The 18713-nt window shown below is 37.4% G+C and overlaps 1 long non-coding RNA gene across 2 annotated transcripts in view; it reads right to left on the bottom strand.

Annotated features, from left to right (window-relative positions):
- Nucleotides 1-8226: 8226 nt before the first annotated feature.
- LOC309715254 overlaps nucleotides 8227-18713 on the bottom strand; it is a 66414-nt gene continuing 55927 nt past the window's right edge. For both annotated transcript variants that reach the window (XR_014279168.1, XR_014279169.1), the window contains exons 4-7: nucleotides 17526-17609; nucleotides 12395-12435; nucleotides 8515-8601; nucleotides 8227-8412 (exon numbers count right to left, since the gene is read on the bottom strand). This is a non-coding gene — a long non-coding RNA (uncharacterized lncRNA). The remainder of the gene's footprint in view (nucleotides 8413-8514; nucleotides 8602-12394; nucleotides 12436-17525; nucleotides 17610-18713) is intronic.

The following is an 18713-nucleotide window of genomic DNA, read 5'->3' as shown; positions in this document are numbered from 1 at the left end:
TCGGATGAGAGGTGAAACGTCTTCAAGTAACTCAAAGAAGTCCAGACGCTTTTCTTTGCAAGCTCCTTTGCCTCCCCTTGTTACGTCAGTCTTGTCTTCATTTTTCTCTGCCTGTTTCCCTAGTCATGTCTCTGTGTGTCTGTCTGGTTTCTCTCACCCTCTCTCGTCTCTTGCTCCTCGCCTTCTCTGGTCCCTCGCCCCTCACTCCCTTGCTATGTCTCTTGTCCTTCGCTATCTCCTTCCTCTGTTCTCCGGATTTCGTCTGTCTGCATCACCGTGCGTGTGTCTCATATTTCCTGTTTTAGTTTGACAGTCTCTATGTTCAGCTGTGCTTCCCTCGTCTCGTCAGTTGATTGTGTTCAGCCATGTTTCCCAGGTGTTTTCTCTCTACCCGGAATCCCTCATGTATTTTTTTTCTTGTGCGATCTCTCTCATTCCCTGTTGTGTGTTCTGCTTGCTTGTTTAGTTCGTGTGCTTTCCTGTTTCCTTTTTGTACTTTTGGATTTCACCAATAAAGCTGAGGTTTGAGTTTAGTTTTGCCTCAGCATTTTGGGTCATCAATCTTGCCTTACACAGTGCATCACAATGCCATTCTGGAGGAGCTGGACTGCCTGTGCAACCTCTGTAAGGTCCAGGTAATGCTTCATGCTATCAGTAGTGACACTCATCCTAGCAAAATGCAAAACTAGTGAGGAAGGAAAAATTGTCAGTTGTCTCCACCTATAAAACCATTCCTGTTTTAGGGTTGTCTCGTGGTTGCTTTAGGTTTGATTTGTTTAGTTATTTTGCTCTAAATGTTTAATTTTCCTTATTGATTTGTCACTTTTTTCCATTCACCCATTTTCTTAGCAATATCTATCTATACCCTGGGCAGGTCATCTGTCCATCACAGCCACCACATTATATCATTAGCTAATTTGCAATGTCTTGGACATCTTACTATTTGTTTCCTGCACACTGGTTACTGGGGATTATGTTTTTTATACTGCTGGTATTGCCAAGTATCTCTAGAGCATTTCTGGTTCTACATTTTGGTTTGGTTGTGACTCGTGATACCTTAATATGCATCAAAATCGGTTGAGTCTTCATTTCACCAACAATAAAACATCCCGTCTTCTGATTTACCAACATTTTCTACTTCAGTGATCACAATGTATCGCTTGATAAGAGCTGAAACTGTATGTCCCAATTCACTGGGTTCCACAGCTGTTAATGAAAATGCAGAAACCATCAAACCAAAGCTGAGACGGGTACAAATAAAAAATAAAACAAAAGTAAAACGTTCAAGCCAACTTGCACCAGGCAAGTCATGCAAAGTTTGACTGTGTTTGAAGCCCAAAGTCCAGATTGGACCACAGTTCTCCTAAACTACGCTGGGAACAGCTGGACTTGATGATACATGTGAATAGCATAAAACATCAACATAGTCTCATAATGTCACACACTGGTTAATGAAGGCCTATTGTGACCAAGCTAGCTGAGCACTGTCACTGTCTTGGTATTTTGAAACCAAATATGATGAGCAACAGATGATTCTCAAAGTCAAACTGCACACACACCCTGGATAATCCTTAAAAACACTAAAAATAATCAAAAAATTGACTTAATTTTGTGTTCACGTGTAACTAAGCTCATAAACCCATCAGGAAAGTGTTCAGTGCCTTGAAAAGTCAAGGGTATTTCCCCCCCCCCAGTTCACTTCTGTACTACTAGATATCTTTCTTCAACCTTAGGGATCACAATTAGGGTAATTAATAAATATGATTCAAGCAATTACAAACTCATTAGTCGACTAACTGTTCATCTGAAACTGTTCCTGTTTCAAACAATTTTGAAATCACAAGCAGGGAAAGCAGGGAAAAACATTTTAAAGCATATCCTATTGGCACACTACATAATGCATAACTAACAGAAAGTATTAAAGACCTGTGCACTTCTGTTTCCTGATTCAGGGTAATTAACGTGTTAGTGATAGCTGGGCTAGCTGTGGGGAGGTCTGAACAATCTCATTGCCCAGTATGCTCTCAGTGTGAAGTGTTGATGATTCCTTTGGACACTGCATTGGATAAAATTGCTGCAGAAAACACTAATCAGCTCTGGCTACACTCTCTAACTTTACTCCCATTAAAGTTGGCAAGTGACATTTAACTACTACACCAGGGACTTCAAATGCAAATAAATGGCAACTTCAGTGTTAGAATTATAATGGCCTTCTTATTCCGCTTTTAATGACCCAGTCTAGTTTTTAAAGTCACCTCCTTAAGAAAAGGTAGCTTTTCTGCTCCTACAACCTGCCTTCTTATTGGCTAATAGGGAGCAAATGATGTCAGCTTAACTGTAGCGTGATCTCAGAGATGAGGAGAGGGCTAAAAGCTCAATCTTTAACTCCTCCACTTTCCCCCCTTCTAAACCAGCTTTATGGAAGCCCATTTGGATATTTTCATGCTACATTTCATACAAGGGTCTCTCAAATCCCCAGGCCCACCTAATGAGGTGGTAATGAAAAGTTAATCCATATAACTCAGCTCCACCTAGCCTTTAGCTAATGCTGCTTTTAACTCCAGCTCTCATTAACTTTTAAAACAAGAACCATTAACAACAGGTTGGTAGACTACCCATCAACTGGCCTCCCAAGCCTTCTCCTTTCCAACTCTTCACTGTGTCTGAACTTTAAAGCACAATTAGGTAAGTGAGGAAAACTCTTGGTACACACCGACCACCTAATTAGGATACAGTTTGGAGTTTCTGGAGCTCAGCTGTCACTGTATTGATTTCTCCACAGGATCCTTCTGCTCATAGAGTGGTCACCTTGGGCGCATAACTAGGTGTTGATGTCAAACTGTTTTTTTAGTGATGCTCCACATAAGCTTAATGTAACCAATAATTCTTGTTCTGTACATATGCAATAAATTAAGGAAGTACAAATTAAAAATACATTTTCTTACCTGCTAGCTTACTTAAAAAATTACAACAGCTAAACATACTGATTTGTTGCATGCACTCTATTTTCAATATGAAATGTATGAATAATTAAAGAGGATGATTAAAAATGAATCACAACCAACAAGCATCGTATGCTTTAGGGGGAGGCCTACTTATAAGAAATAAACACAGCCAGCCCCACCTCTACCAAGAGTCAATATTTAGTGCGTTTAATGAGAACTGCCACTATTGTCTCCCTGCCTGTACATATATGACAACACTGGGTGATAAAACATGTCTAACTGTACTAACGATAAATAGTGATTTGATTACAAACGGTTAATGCAAGGGCAAACAAGTGTGTAAATTTTGTATTCCTGGAGCTTTCTTGACAGCTCTCAACTGATTACCAATTCATCATTTTTGTGCTGTGGTGACAGTTCTACAGCACTGTTGCTCTGGAGAATGAGAATGAGGTTAATGAATGTGGATCAGGCTAATTCCTCTGTCCTTGCCAGACCACAGGCTATAAAATACGCATATATACAGACCTGCATGAATGAGATGGTCTGTAGCAACATGGCAGTGTTTATAGCCCTCTTGAGATATTGAGTCAGAATAAAAGCACATACTGCTGTCTCCTTTTTTAGTAACTGAGATAATGGTTTTCAGGTGTTGAAGAGTGGAAATGTGTATTTGTACTTTATATCAGTCATAGCTTTAGGCAAGCCAAAACTACGTTACAGCATGCCCGCATGTAACACTTCCAGTTAGGAGCATGCATTTATGGAAAACATTTACGAAGCATATGCAGGAGAATAATCAGAATAGCTTACAGGTAAGATCACAGGATGTTGTGTTCATGGTATTTTTTTCTGCTTGTTAACATCATTATGGGATTGTCTGTAGTCTTCTGTCTCCTTGTCATTCCCTTCAAACAACCTGGACCTCTAATGTAAAACATATAGCTTTCAATTTTGAAGTTAAAGAACCTTCTTTCCTTGTAACTACTTGGCACCAAAAGCACAGCCTTTACATACCTATGCAGTAAACACCCTGAATGGCGAGAGATAGTATTTGATGCATTACCACATGATTTAAGACCAATTCAGTGACAAATTTATGGTCTTGCTTTGTAATTACATAGGCATACAATTCATACAGTCCAGCAGTGAGTGATACTCAGTGTGGACTTGCACACTGCTAATTCCAGCACTCAATTTTACATAGAAACCAATTTATGGATCTTTACCTTGAACATGTGTATAGTGATGACTTTTGCCTGGAGGCATTTTTTTAAAAATCTCAGTATATCAACCTTTTCTAATGAGAACAAAATATGAATTCTCACACTTATGTATTTTTAAACAGTGGGATTTAACTTTAATTGGCTGGGCTCTATATTAAGTTGTTAATTATCGCAATTAATTGAACATTAATTGTAACCATTTATCATCATGAAAATCAAAGTCAGTCCCTTATCTCTTTTTCTAATAGACAGTGTGTTTGTGGGAGTAATGATTCCAGGTAGAGACTTTGACTTAATGAAGCTATATCAAACTTTTTAAGCTGATCTTATATCGTATTTACCCTCCATTTACTTTAATGAAGTATAATGCTATAATAATGAAATAAATAGTTTAGCACCAGTATTATATAAGATTACAGAAATAGTGTGCAGTGATGCGACTTGCATTGATTAAAAATGTCTTTATCATAAACTACTTAGCCTCTAAATCTATGTGTATATCTGTATATGCTACAAATTTATGGAATTAGCACAGTTTTTGAGACACAAAGGACGTATGCTTTAGCAATGTCCACCTTTGACATCAAACAAAAGCATCCATCCACTTAACTGCTAAGTATGAGAATCATATTTAAACCAAGTCATGCAGAAGAGTGCTGTAAACACAGTGGTGAAAGGACAGCTTTGGAACAGGATGGAATACAAACCAACAAGGACAAAAACCAAAACCAGAGAGAAGCAGTGAAGAGACATTCTGGTGTGTTATGCTGCAATACAGAACCCACTGCTGTGTATACAAGCAACCAGCAAATCTGCAGACTGTTTAATTTTGTTGCAAAATAATGTAAATGTTAGAGTTCAGGAACATTTTCCAACCAGTCATCAGTGCACTGACCAAATTGCTGCTGAGTAAACAAGCCTTATTAGAGAGCCATGATCTCGATGGTTAGAGTGGAAGGCTGAGGGAAGAATTACCAAAGGGCTAATAGAACCGAGTTTGCCTCACACTCCATGATTAATTAATTATCATTTTCTGCTTGATGGCTCTCTGAGGGCTATGGTGCATTGCTGCTGATGCACTGTCAGCATTTGAGGCTTATTACTGTTCCAACCCATGTAAACCATATAGTACACTCTCCCAGTAACTTCAAATTACAGAGTCATAATTTCATAGTGAAAACGTAATTGGCACATTCATTACACTCCAAATTAAAACAATTCACAGAACATATGCAGCTACAGCAACTGTGGACATGTTATGGTGACGTGGTTATTTAATGAAAGTAGTTATGTACTTCAGTTCCATGTTATGGTTTCTTAGTCTTTCTATTTGTGGATTCCATCATTTATTGTTCATGTCTTGACAGAGTCTGTGTAAAGACAGGGCCTCCGAGTATTCCCATAACTCTGCTTTGAGTAAAGCAATTAATTTAGTGAAAAATAATTTTGAGTCAGACTAGATAAAGCTTCAACTGGGATTTAACTTTCAGAAATGTAATTAGAAAAAGAAAAAGAAAACAATAGAAATGAAAAATGTTTTGTGCTTTCACTCTGCTGTCATCCTTGTGTGGGACAACTTGGGCCCAGCAGTTTGGGGCATATTTGCTTTGAACAAAAAAAGCAAATATGCTTTTTTTGTTCAGCTGTGACCACTGATCCTGCAAAACCTTCAAAATAAATATAATATGCATGATATGGCTGTCGGGTTTTATCAAAGCAGTCTATAGTTTTATGCAATATTTCGCTGTACACATTTAATTGTTACAGAGCAGTGAGTTTAAGCCCAGTCTGAGCCTTTGGCACATCTAATAGACCAGAAGAAATATTGGACAACTTTCTTGTGCCCAGACTGAAAGCTGTGCATGCACAATAGCTCATGCATCTCCATTGGGGGCACTTTGGCACATAAAAGATATTCTTCTAACGACCTAATTTGGGTCATTTCACTGGACCAGTCATCTAAACAAGCTAAAAGGCCCGCTGAGGTCTGGGCAGAACAACTTCACTGTTGGAAATTCATTGTGCACCTTTTTTAAAAATATGTGCTGTATTTTCTACTCTTTGTTTTTTAGAACATATTAATCAGGTTCTTGAAGAATTAATTATTAGTGTAGTAAGAAATCCATTCCTGGGTGATGGTGTAGCTATTTAGGTTGAGCAGGCGATCCATATGCTGTGATGCTATTGGAGAGGCTCAGGTTAGAATCCACCCCAACATCATTTACTGCAAGTCTTCCCTTGCTCTGTCTCCAAGCTTTCTTATCGTAACTCCACTATCCTATTTCAATAAAGTCTAAAAGCCCACAAAAATGTAAAAAATAACCCCCCAAAATTACTGAACTTCGTGAAAGAGACCGTTCTCATTTTTGATGCAAAACATTATAAGAAAGTCAGGCTTTTACAGTCTCCTATACTATGACTTTAAAAAGAGACTCTAAAGACTTTTAAAACCTACATCAACCAAGTCTGTGGTATGTAAACATCCACGACTAATCTTAAAAACAGAAGATAAAAAAACCAGTGGACTAATGGGTTTTCTCCTGTACAAAATCACAAAAGCCTACAAAGACGAGGGACAATAAAAGTGCAAGTCGATAGATGGGAGAATGTCTGTTGAATGTCAATGTATTGAGACAACAAAAAGCCAACTAACTTGTGGGTTCATATGGAACAAACTGCAAAGTTGAAATTATTATGACAATATTAATACAGTGGAGGAAATAATATGTTCAGCCCCTGCTGAATGTTAATAGTTTCACTTTTGTAAGATACCAAAATCAAACAACAATCTAGGAAAATAAAACATACTACATAAAATTTATGAATTGATCTATATGTCATTGATTGAAATAATAATTAGATCCCCTACAAACCAAAATCTGGCTCACACAGATTGGTTTTGTGCCCATTGTGTACCCACAAATTACAATCAATTAATTACAATTTATGTAAGCCTTTATCTGAATTCTGTTTTTCTCATTACATACTCATATAATGACATGATGATATAATATCATCATGGCTCTACTGAATGCTTATAACGAACTGCTAGTTAATACAATTCTACAGTATCAGTGTTGACAGTGTCATTAATCAGTTACCCATAAGAACAGTTTGCCATTGCTGCTTCATATTGCAGCATAATATGCACAAGATATTCACTTGAAATGTGCAGATAAATTCCCAGAGGGTTACATGCTCATTCATGTATTTAAAGTATGGTGTTAATTTTGACCTGCAAGTGCAAAATCACACATCGTGTCCCCAACTATAAAGGCTAAACCTACAATCGTGATAGATCTTTGTAAACAGTGCCATAAAGTTCATTGTGGATCTTGTAATCTGTAAGTGCAGGCAAGCAAAATAATGCTAATTTTAAATCTAAACTGGGCATTGATTCAGCTTGAACTATCTTCATATCATTACAGCCGCAATATAAAGCTTCTGTGACTGCACCTTTAAATCCTGAACAAAAGGCACATGCTAGCGGTACAAAAGTAATGAGGAAAAGGAAATGGTGGTGTTGCGTTTCCACGCAAGAGCATCAAAGCAGCAGGTGAGACTGTTATAACTGACTGTTAATGAAAAAAAAAAAGGTTATAATGAGTGCAATACAATCACCTGCTGGCACAAGCAAATAGTGAGAGGGTGAGAGTGCAGTTGGGTTGCATTAATGCCAATCTCATAGGATATGAAGCATATAAAGAGGTAGTCATTTTGCACTGCTGGAGTACTATTGAAGCAGCATGGATTCCAGTGCTAGATGAGTTTTACCTTGCTATACCCTCACATAACATGCAATATCTTATGACTCTCAATGACTAAATAATTCAGTTGTGTTTCTAAAAGTGAAATAAAATAGACTTTAAAGGAATTTGAATGAATATTCGCTTTAGTAAGGTGACTGCCAGAACAGTTTCAGCATCACTTATGTTACTTGAGCTTGGAACAACATTTTTCAAGAGGATATTACCTCATATGTAAGGTTACATGCTTTAAGGCATCACTCAAAGACAAAGACAAAACTGAAGACAATGGGATGCACAGCTGAGGTGAACTTTGGCTAAATGAGGGGATCTCTGCAGCTCCTTACCGTTAATGAAGCCGGGCTGTTTTTTGGATATTTTTGGTTTATTTATTTGCCGTTTGCTTGCCTCTTATTTATATTCATTGCCGTTTATCAAAGATGAGAATTCTGGATTTTACTCAACCTCTGATGTCCTGCATTTGAATGCGATTACCTAAAGAGAAAGGAAATGAAGACTTTTAGTCAGATCAGTCTACTAGTAAATGAGCTTTCAAAGTCAGTTTTTAGTGGAACGTTTTTAGAGGAAGTCTCTGACCTGAAGCATGTGACGGTGCATGGACAGTCCTTTCCATTTGTTTTTGTGTTGCACAGTAAGGCCTCCTCACTGTCCTTCTAGAGCTTCCTGCAGTGGTGGAGATGATACTGGACTAGAGGGGACTGCAAAATCATGTTTGGGAACAGAAGTGGCTGATACCTGACAGAACACTATAAGGGGTTTAGATCAGTGGCTGAGACATTGTGTTTTGGGCATACTCCATCTAGGGGAGAAGTGAACTCCAGGAGGTGGAATTACAGACAGTGACACAGTGGAAAGCTGCTTCTAATTCCTGGTTATCCTGCTCAGTCTGGCCATTGCTTTGAGGATTGTACTCCAATGATAGACTGAGGTGCATTGATTAACAGAATGTTTTCCACACCTGAGATATAAAATGAGGGCTGCGATCTTAAACGATGTCTGTCACAGTATGCCTGACCTGCGAGGAACACATGCAGGGGCTCTATGTGAAGCTTTTCTGTAGGCATAGATTGTGCAGACCAACAGGCTACCAGAAAAAATATTTGAGGAAGGGGGACAGCTCTACTCCCCCACAGATGGCAACAACAACTTTACTCTATTTGCCTGGTGAATAACTGAAGACTGAGGAGACAACAAAGAGACTCTTCTGATGCCAGCTTAATAGCCAGAAGCTCCAAGTTCCCAGCGTTCTGCTTGGATGGAGACAGATGACATGAGAAGAAGGCACAAGGATGCAGCTTCCACTTTGGGCACTTCCACCTGGGTGTCTGAAGTGTCAATCTCAACAATAAACACACAAGTCAGGCTGACCCAGAACTGGGATAGTAGTAAACTGAGCCTTGAGTTCTTTACAGGCAGCTTCAGCTTTAGGAGTCCTGCTGCATGATTTAATCCAAAAGGCATAACAACGTATTCAAAATGGCCAACAGGAGCATAGAAAACCCCTCCATAGAAGTATCTGCTTTCAGACGATAGGATACTTGTTTTTTATTGTAATGTTCTTTAACCAAGTCTATAAAGGCTGCAGGGCTGTAAAGTCTTATCTTTCCAAAGAAAACACAGAACCAAGAGGAGAGGAAGAGAGACTAATGATACCCACAGCCACTTAATCCTTGACGTATTTTTCCATAGCCCCGCCCCCATTCAGCACATGACAGTTTACAGAGATGGCAAGGTGGCAGTGGGGCCCCAGGGAGGTCACAGGGGTGATGGGTGGTAAGAATTAGGCTTTATTGTTACTGAACCTCTCCTGACCTCAAACTAACCTCTCCCATACTCATATTCTCCTGGCACAGTCTTGGTGGGGGTGGGCGGTTGCAAACAGGTGGGCAGACAATAATTACTCCATCTGGCATTTCAACCTTCAGGCCAATCAATTACAGGATTATGAATTTTCACTATTGGTATTCGAGGAGAGGAAAATACAAAGAACTGCAGGTACTTATGGTGATTTCATGAGCTATGCAGGTTCCACCCAATGAGCAATGTTGGTTTTAGGCAGTTGTCGCAAGACTAAGACTTCTAAGATGGAAACTGTAAATAGGGATTCCTATCCAGAAAGCCCTCTTCAGCTCTTGAGTCCACCAAAGCCTGGAGGGAATAAGTTACCTGGCCTGAATTTAATTAAGCTGGAAACTGAAGATGAGAAACGGAGTTAGAGTTTAAATAACTCACAGGAACCCCTACAGCTACTGGTGAGTGTTCTCTTTTGGCTTGACCAGGGAAGTTGCCAGCAAATGCCTAGCAAAACCCCAACAGAGTCACTCGTATGGTCCACAAGGGTCCTCCTTGAAATGCCCCAGCTAAATGGGCTGTTGGTCAAATTGTGGGCTGGAGATGGAGATGTTTGGTGCATCACTGGCTAGGAGGCCCATTCCTGGTAGCACTTTCCTTGTTGTGTTCCCACAACAGGTTATCAATTTTGATACAGTAGGAAACTAACTTGCTAAAGGAGGACATAAAAGCCCAACTTTCAATTGGAGGTTGAAACTGTGTAGGAACACTCTCCAGAAAGCCTCATCAGTCCACCCAATCTTAAAATTTAAGAGTCAAAAGGTTACAGACAACAAGGGCCTTAGCAGCTTTCTCTGTATGCAGTGGTTGATAAAAGGCTAGTTTTGAACTCAAACACAAACTCTGTGTAAGTTAATGCTGCAAGTAACTCAGTGGTGCTTCAGCCCAATCCAACATCTGACTCCATAATAACCTGATAATATAAGAAATTCTGACGCTGAACAGGGCTTGAGCTCAGTAGTTTATTAAAGAGAAGATAACAGTAGTTGATGGAGCTAAAAGAGTCTGGGCTAACTTAAGTTGTAATTGCTTGTTTGCTGCTGTTAAACTGATGAATGCAACACCAGTTCGTGTCTACTGAGGGATGTTTCCAAATTGTGAATGAACTTTTTGACAGTGAATGTACAGGTGGACCCAAAGGTTAACACAACACCCGTGTTTTATTTCACAGTACCTGTACCAAAGCAGAGCATCATTTTAAACTTTAAAAAAAACTTAAAACATTTCAATCCAAACTCAAGAATAGTCTTACTAAAATTATTCTATTGCAAGCAACTACTCTTCAGAGAAGTTCCACACAGATGAGAAACGTCTGTTACTTTGAAGTGGGCATTGCCATGAATTCATTTTTAATGTGTTGTATTTTTATATTGTTTAAAAGAAAAGAAGGCTAAAATGACTTGATTTGATCAGAATTACAGTTGTTTTCTGGTTTGCCATATAATATGCATGAGTATGTATATATGTTTGTATGCTATCCCCTAATTAATAAGTGAAACTTTGCATACATTTATTTATTAAGATCCCATTTCTTTTGATTTTCCCATACATGTTCACTTCTTCATCCTCCTGTAAATGTGATGTCACATTCTTCACTTTCATTTGTTTCAAGTGTTCCGTTCAACATACACTGATTTACCCTTAATTTGTATCCGGCACAGACATTTGCTGGAGTCGCGAAATAAATACTTTGAAAAGGACAATACTACTACTACTACTAATAATAACAATGATGATAATAATAATAGCAATAATAATAATTTTAAAAATGAGAGAAATAAGTTTTTCTCAATCGCTTTGGCACCATTCTCACAGCAGAAATATCATTCATTCTCAGTGCAGCTTTCAAAAGGCATTTGTCATAAGACAGACTCACCTGTGTAAAAGACATTGCAAAAGATTCTGTGGAGAATGAATATAAACCTTTCTGACATCAAATACCTTGTTGGTGGCCAGACTACTTCAAGTCACTCATTACAAACAAGGTATGCAGAAGAGCATCTCTGAAAGCACATTTAACCTTGAAGCAGAAGTGCTACAGCAAGAGAATAAGACCTTACCCAGGGTCACACCTGTAAGCTAAGAACAGGAAGATTGCAAGTATGTATTTCTTCTTTTTGCAAGTAAGTCTCTGATATTGTATTGCTGGATTTGCTCTTTCATACATATTTAAAAAGAAAAAAGTTGGAAGTAATTTGACTGAGAGCGCTAACGCAATGCTAGACAGTATTCAGCTAAAGGACATATCCAGAGATGTGACTGACAAATGTACAAACTGTTTTGATGAGTTGAGCGATTTAAGTGAGAATTGCATCAACACAATAAAAATATCTTTAGCACTGAAGCATGTGTAGAAACAATAGCAGTGTGTTTAAAAGGATAAGATTTGTTTTTTTAAAAACTGAAGTCCTTCAGGGACTCTTCATGTCCAATTAATGGAAGTATTGTAATTCTGGAAGATACAATCATCATAAATATGGTTTAATACGACTTTGTATTGATTTGCTGTGACACACTTTTGGGATTCTAAGGTGATTGAATGTGGCAAGGTTGTTGAGGCTAGACAGACTGATTTGAATATTTCAGAAGCTGCTGATCTACTCACATTTTTCCACACAGCCACCTCTACGGTTTATAGAGAACAGTCTGAAAAAGACAACACACCCAGTGAGTGAAAATAGCTTGTTGATGTCAGAGGTCAAAGAAGATCGCCCAGGATACTTCAACCTGATAGAAAGAAAACAATAACGCAATCAACCATTCGTTACGATCAAGGAACCCACAACACGTGGGACCTTAATGCAAAAGGCATACAGCAGCAGAAGACCACACTGGTTGCTACTCCTGTCAGCTAAGAACAGGAAACTGAAGCTACATTTCACATGGATCCAGTAAAGGTTGACAATAGTTTGTGTGAGTGCATTGTATTTGTTTCACGTAAACCACTTCTTAAGACATATGTTTATATTTACTTTCAATTGAAGGCCAATTTCACTGCTACCACTGACAGCCTTACCACTTTTTGAAAAAGAGATCTGATTGAAAACACTGCAAAAAAAATAAGATGTCATGACATGATACTACAAATTGGATAACACCAGAATGATTCTTAAAATGTAAGAACATGTTTTTTAAAATAAATATATTATATATTTCAAAGTAAATATATCCAGCATTTCAGTAAATAATAAAGTTTTGAAAATTAGTCCAATGTTTAGATCAACGCTGCTCATTACACTGAAATCAAGAAAAAAAAAAAATCCTAATCACAAAAGCACTCTCAAACAGTAATGCTGGAGACTTACCACATTACTATTTCCAAATTTTTGAGAATAAAAAAATCAAACCCTTCATATTTTAGTCCTGAGCTTCTGCTCAGATAAACGATTATTGACTGGCCGAGTGTTGTATTCTGCATAAAACTAATGTGATGTCAATTAGCCATTAATACAAATGTCTTGCCCTTTTCTGTAAATGTCTGATTTGACTCAGCAGTTAATATGCAGGCACTATGTGCTTGCACACAGGGAGGGTGTCGAGCGCTGCATGAAATTAACAGCAAGCTAATGGCCAAGCTGGAGGGACACTACTCAAGAAGTATAATACTGCCGATGTTCTGCTGTAAAACCTCTTGTATAACAGATTTTCCAAATATAGCAAGTCCACAGTACCTATGAGTAGAGTCCTACTGTATGTCCATTTTAAGATAAGATATACTTTATTTATCCCAAAAGAGCTTAAAGTAGAATAGCCCAAAGATTTGTGTTATGGGAGTGGTTTCAAATGGCTTGTCAAAGCTTGTCAGTTGAAGTTCCACCAGTACAAAAATGCCATTCCCACTCTGGATAACACTGTATAGAGGACAGGTGGCAGCTGCGATCATAAAGAGCTGCACAATGGTGTGGAACAATGATGCAGCAGAGTCATTGACCATTGGGGAGTGCCATGAAATGGCTACCATGTCATTGCACAAAGCCACCGGTCCATTCAGTCTTTATGACACCTGGAAGGGCAATCAGCCTTCGCTCAAAAACACAAGGTGTCCAAGAAACAAGGAGGCGTAAACATGCTGGTTAATTCTGCTACTCGGCCTACTCGCATCATGTAACCAGTTACTTTTTAAGTCATTTCAGCTTTCATGGCTGAAGCATAAATTCATGTTTGGGATGGTTACTGTCAACAAGTTGTACTGTTCCAGTTTGACTAAAGGTCAAGATTTTGAATAAATGGATGAGCTGGCACCGACATTATTTCTCTCCAGTATGTGGTTTGTAAGATAAATTTGTATCCTGAAGGCTTTCATTCATTTTCATTCATTTATTTATTCATTTTCAGGCACAACAAATACCTATATTGAACATAAAATACACAAAACAAAAAACAAAACTTGCCTGAAAAAGGAGTGGGACGAAGAAAACTTATTAAATCCCACCCCTATACTCACTCATCAACAAAAAAAAAAACAAACTTCCCGCAGCTACGCCCATCATTGCATACAGACCCATCAACAGCCCTGGGCAGATACAAGCATCTAAGCGGCAGCTCGCAAACAACAATTAGAGCCTTCATAACTGAATACAGAATATATAAATTATAAATTGCATTACCACAGGTAACAGGCAGTAATAACTACAAGTAACAGACACACATACATATACATACATATATATCTACACACACAAGTACATATATGTACATACATACGCACACTTTATTTTTTATTTTTTATTTTGGAATCCATACCAGCAATGGTAAGAGGACAGACATTACAGAGCACACTAAAACCCATCATTGAGTATACTGTGACCAGACCAACTGTTTGTAGAGGAATTTAAATCTATGAATATTTTTGCATTGTTTCAATTGTAAACTCAGACTGTTCCAGATTTTCACACCACATACAGACACACAAAAGCCTTTACGGGTTGTTCGAGTTCTGGGTAATTTGAATTCTCCAAAGCCTCTCACATTATAAACCTTTTCTCGAATTTCAAATCTAGTTTGTAAATTTGCCGGTAAAAGTTTAGTAAAAGCTTTATACAAAATTATGGATGTATTGTAATTAACCAGATCCTGGAATTTAAGTAACTTTGCCTGAAGAAAGAATTTGTGAGTATGATCTAGATAACCAGCCTTGTGAATAATACGCAGTGCTCGTTTCTGTACTGTGACTAATGGATTAGTTGTATTTTTATATGTATTTCCCCACACTTCCACACAATATGTAAGATATGGAAGAACCAGAGTACAGTACAGAGTACGAAGTGCATCTTTATCAAGGAATTGTTTCACTTTGTTCAAAACTGCGAGGCTTCTGGAAATTTTGGTTTTTATGTGTCTGACGTGGGGTTTCCATGAAATTTTGTTATCAATTATAACTCCCAAAAATTTGTTTTCACTCACATTATCAATTGGTACACCTTCAATGATAATTGGTAATTCTATATTATATTTTAAATTACCAAAAAACATTGCTTTAGTTTTATTTATATTTAATGATAATTTATTTATGTCCATCCCTTTTTTTTATTAATTTTAGCTCCCTGTTTACAGTCATTACAAGATCAGTATAATCATCGCTACTGAAAAATATGTTGGTGTCATCTGCGAACAGTATGAGTTTAAGTACTTGAGAAACATCAAAAATATCATTTATGTATACATTGAAAAGTTTTGGTCCCAACACTGACCCTTGGGGAACACCACATGTAATACCAAGTTTCTCTGAATGGTAATGCCCTATGCTAACATATTGTTCCCGACCTGTTAGGTAACTTTTTAACCAGTTACCAGCTTTCCCTCGAATACCATATCTTTCCAATTTATCCAGTAAAATTGAGTGATTGATTGTGTCGAAGGCCTTTTTGAGGTCAACAAAAATACCAACTGCATATTTATTTTTATCCAGTGTATCAGTAATTTCTTCTACTGCCTCAATTATCGCCATTGAAGTGGTTCTTTGCGTTCTGAAACCATACTGACCAACATTTATTATTTGATGTTTTTCAAGGAATTTTTCTAATCTTGAATTAAAAAGTTTTTCTAGAATTTTTGAGAATTGAGGCAGTAGAGAAATAGGCCTATAATTGGTAAAACTGTGTTTGTCATTACTTTTATATAGTGGTATTACTTTCGCAATTTTCATTTTTTTTGGAAAACAACCGGACTGAAATGATAAATTACAGATATATGTTAAGGGACTAGCAATATTCAGAATAACCTGTTTAACTACAGACATATTTATGTCATGATAATCCATTGAAGACTTACTTTTACATTTTAATGTGATATTTATTACTTCTTGCTCATTTGTAGCTGAGAGGAACAGTGAAAAGGGATTTGATTTTATATTACTGATATTTTCATTTTTATGACACGGGATGTCCGCTGCTAGTTCAGGGCCAACATTTATGAAGAATTTATTGAACCCATCGACAATATTACTCATGTTGTGATTTTCACCATTTGCATCAGTAAAATATTCAGGATATGATGTTCCAGAAGATCCTTGTTTAATTAAGTTGTTTAACACATCCCAAGTTCCTTTTATATTGTTTTTATTTTCATATAATCTTCTTCTATAATAAAGTTGTTTGCTCGTTCTTATAATATCAGTCAATTTATTTCTATATGCTTTATATCTTTGTTCCACTTCTTTTGTTTTTACTTTGATAAACTGTTTATACAGATTGTTTTTCTTTTTGCAAGCATTAATAATTCCTTTTGTGAGCCAAGGACTTTATCTTTTTTTTCTTTGTCATGTGTTCGTTTACAGGACAATGTTTATTGTACCACATAGTAAAAATATCTAGAAAATTATCATAAGCCTTGTCCACATCTGACTCTTCATACACCGAACTCCAATCTTGTTGTGCTAAATCGAAATTGAAGGCATGAATTGCTTCTTCATTTATTGTTCGCTTTGCTATCATGATCTTGGTATCTATTTTTTTTAAATCACAGTCACACAAAGTAAAAACTGGTAAGTGGTCAGTTATATCACAGACAAGCAGACCACTATTAATTTGGAAATCCATGACATTAGTAAAAATGTTGTCAATAATAGTGGCGCTATGTGAAGTTATTCTGCTTGGCTTTGTTATTGTTGGATATAGTGATAAGCTGTACATTGTGTCAGTAAAGTCATCAATGGCTTTTAACCTTGTTGGATTTAGCAAATCAATGTTAAAATCACCACAGATAAATAGTAATTTTTGGTTCACCGAAGCAAACGTTTTTTCTATCCATTCATTAAAAGTGTCAATACTTGAACTGGGTGTCCGATATATACAACTTATTATAACATTTCTCTTTTTTTCATTCATAATCTCAATAGTCAAACATTCCAAAATTCCATCAATAGCCATAGACATAGTTGTTACAACATTATATTTTATAGAGTTATGAACATATATAGCAACCCCGCCGCCCGCCTTATTTAATCTATTCATGTATTTTAAATCATATCCATTCAAACAAAAATCTATTCCTTTATCGACATTGAACCAAGTTTCAGTGATGGCTATAACACTAAAGGGGCGAGAAAATTGTTGCAAATAGTCCTTAATGCTTTTGCATTTTTTTTTAAACTTTAAGTGTTTTTATTTTATTTCTTAAAAATTTAGTAGAATGTATGCAACTGTAAGACCAACTCAAGAATCAAAGTGCTTTTTCAAATGAAATGCTATTAAGTGGTGGAACTGGCAGAAAAGACAAAAGCTGTAAGCTGAACTTACATCCCACATGGCTCGGCTCATGTCAACAAGTGAAGTGTTTACATCCTCACAACTTGAGAAGCTTGTAGCATTGTCTTAGCCCAACTGGGGGAGAAGCACAACAAACCACAGTTTGACAATAATCAAAAGGATGAACAATTTGAGCAACCACTGGAACAATAAACAGTGTTCTCCAGCTTCCACTCAACTCAGCAATAGAAGATGCTTACACTGTCATTAAACATGAAATAAAACAGTTATCCAGTAGAAAGTTACATTTATTACTATACAAAATGGTCATGGGGAAAGATCAAGTAATGGTACGGGCCCTCATTCTCATTTATCATCACTCATTCTTTTTCGGTGGCTTGAATATGATGAAAGTCTGTCTTCAGGGAAATGCTTTCTTTTGCATCAATGCATCAGTAACTGCAAATTGCAAGTGAATTGGTCATATCCCTTTGGTCGTCTACGCAGAGGTTGAATATCTTCAAATCATCTGACTCGATCTTACTGTAGCAAAAATTCACTGTTTCATATTAGTGTTTTCTCAGGTTTCCCCTTTGCATTTTAGTATTGTAATGTATGTAGTTATATTTAGTGTTTCTGATGTGTAGTTTTGTTAGTTTTGCGATGTGCCTTTCCTGTGTTCTTGTGTCTCGTTTCCATGTCTGTTCTTTCCCGGTGTGTGTGTTCCTGTTACTTCCTATTCTACTTTGGTAGTCTCCTGTCTGTGTGGCCCATGTTCTGTTTTGCCTCTCTTACTTTGAAGGTAACCTCGTCTCATGTGAGATGTTCAGCTTTGCATCCTCTGTCTCGTTGTGTGCAATTAGCCACAGTTGTGTTCCACGTGTGTTTCGTGTTTGAAGGAAACGGTTTCCAAGGCCTAATCCGTGGATCGACTTCCTTCGAGGCGTGGACGTCTATCAGCAGAGAATGTACCTTAGTCTGTAACACAGTCAAATATATTCTCAAGCAATATTCAAGCATGCCATTCAGCGTGTTAGTACGAGCTCGGGAGCAGCTTGGGAGAACAAGAAAACAGAGACTGCTTTAGATTGTCTTCCCAAATTGACTCAACTTTATTCACAAGTACAACAGTTTATATAGAGGGTAAAATTCATGAGACAGCAGATTATCAGTTTAAACCAGTACAGACCAAGATAAGGGAGCGTCTTCCTGCCCTTGGGTGAAGAAGCATCCTTTGTG

Source organism: Aulonocara stuartgranti, assembly GCF_965226115.1.
Source record: "Aulonocara stuartgranti genome assembly, chromosome: 2".
NCBI classification, from domain to species: Eukaryota; Metazoa; Chordata; class Actinopteri; order Cichliformes; family Cichlidae; genus Aulonocara; species Aulonocara stuartgranti.
This window is presented reverse-complemented; position numbering and strand designations above follow the sequence as displayed.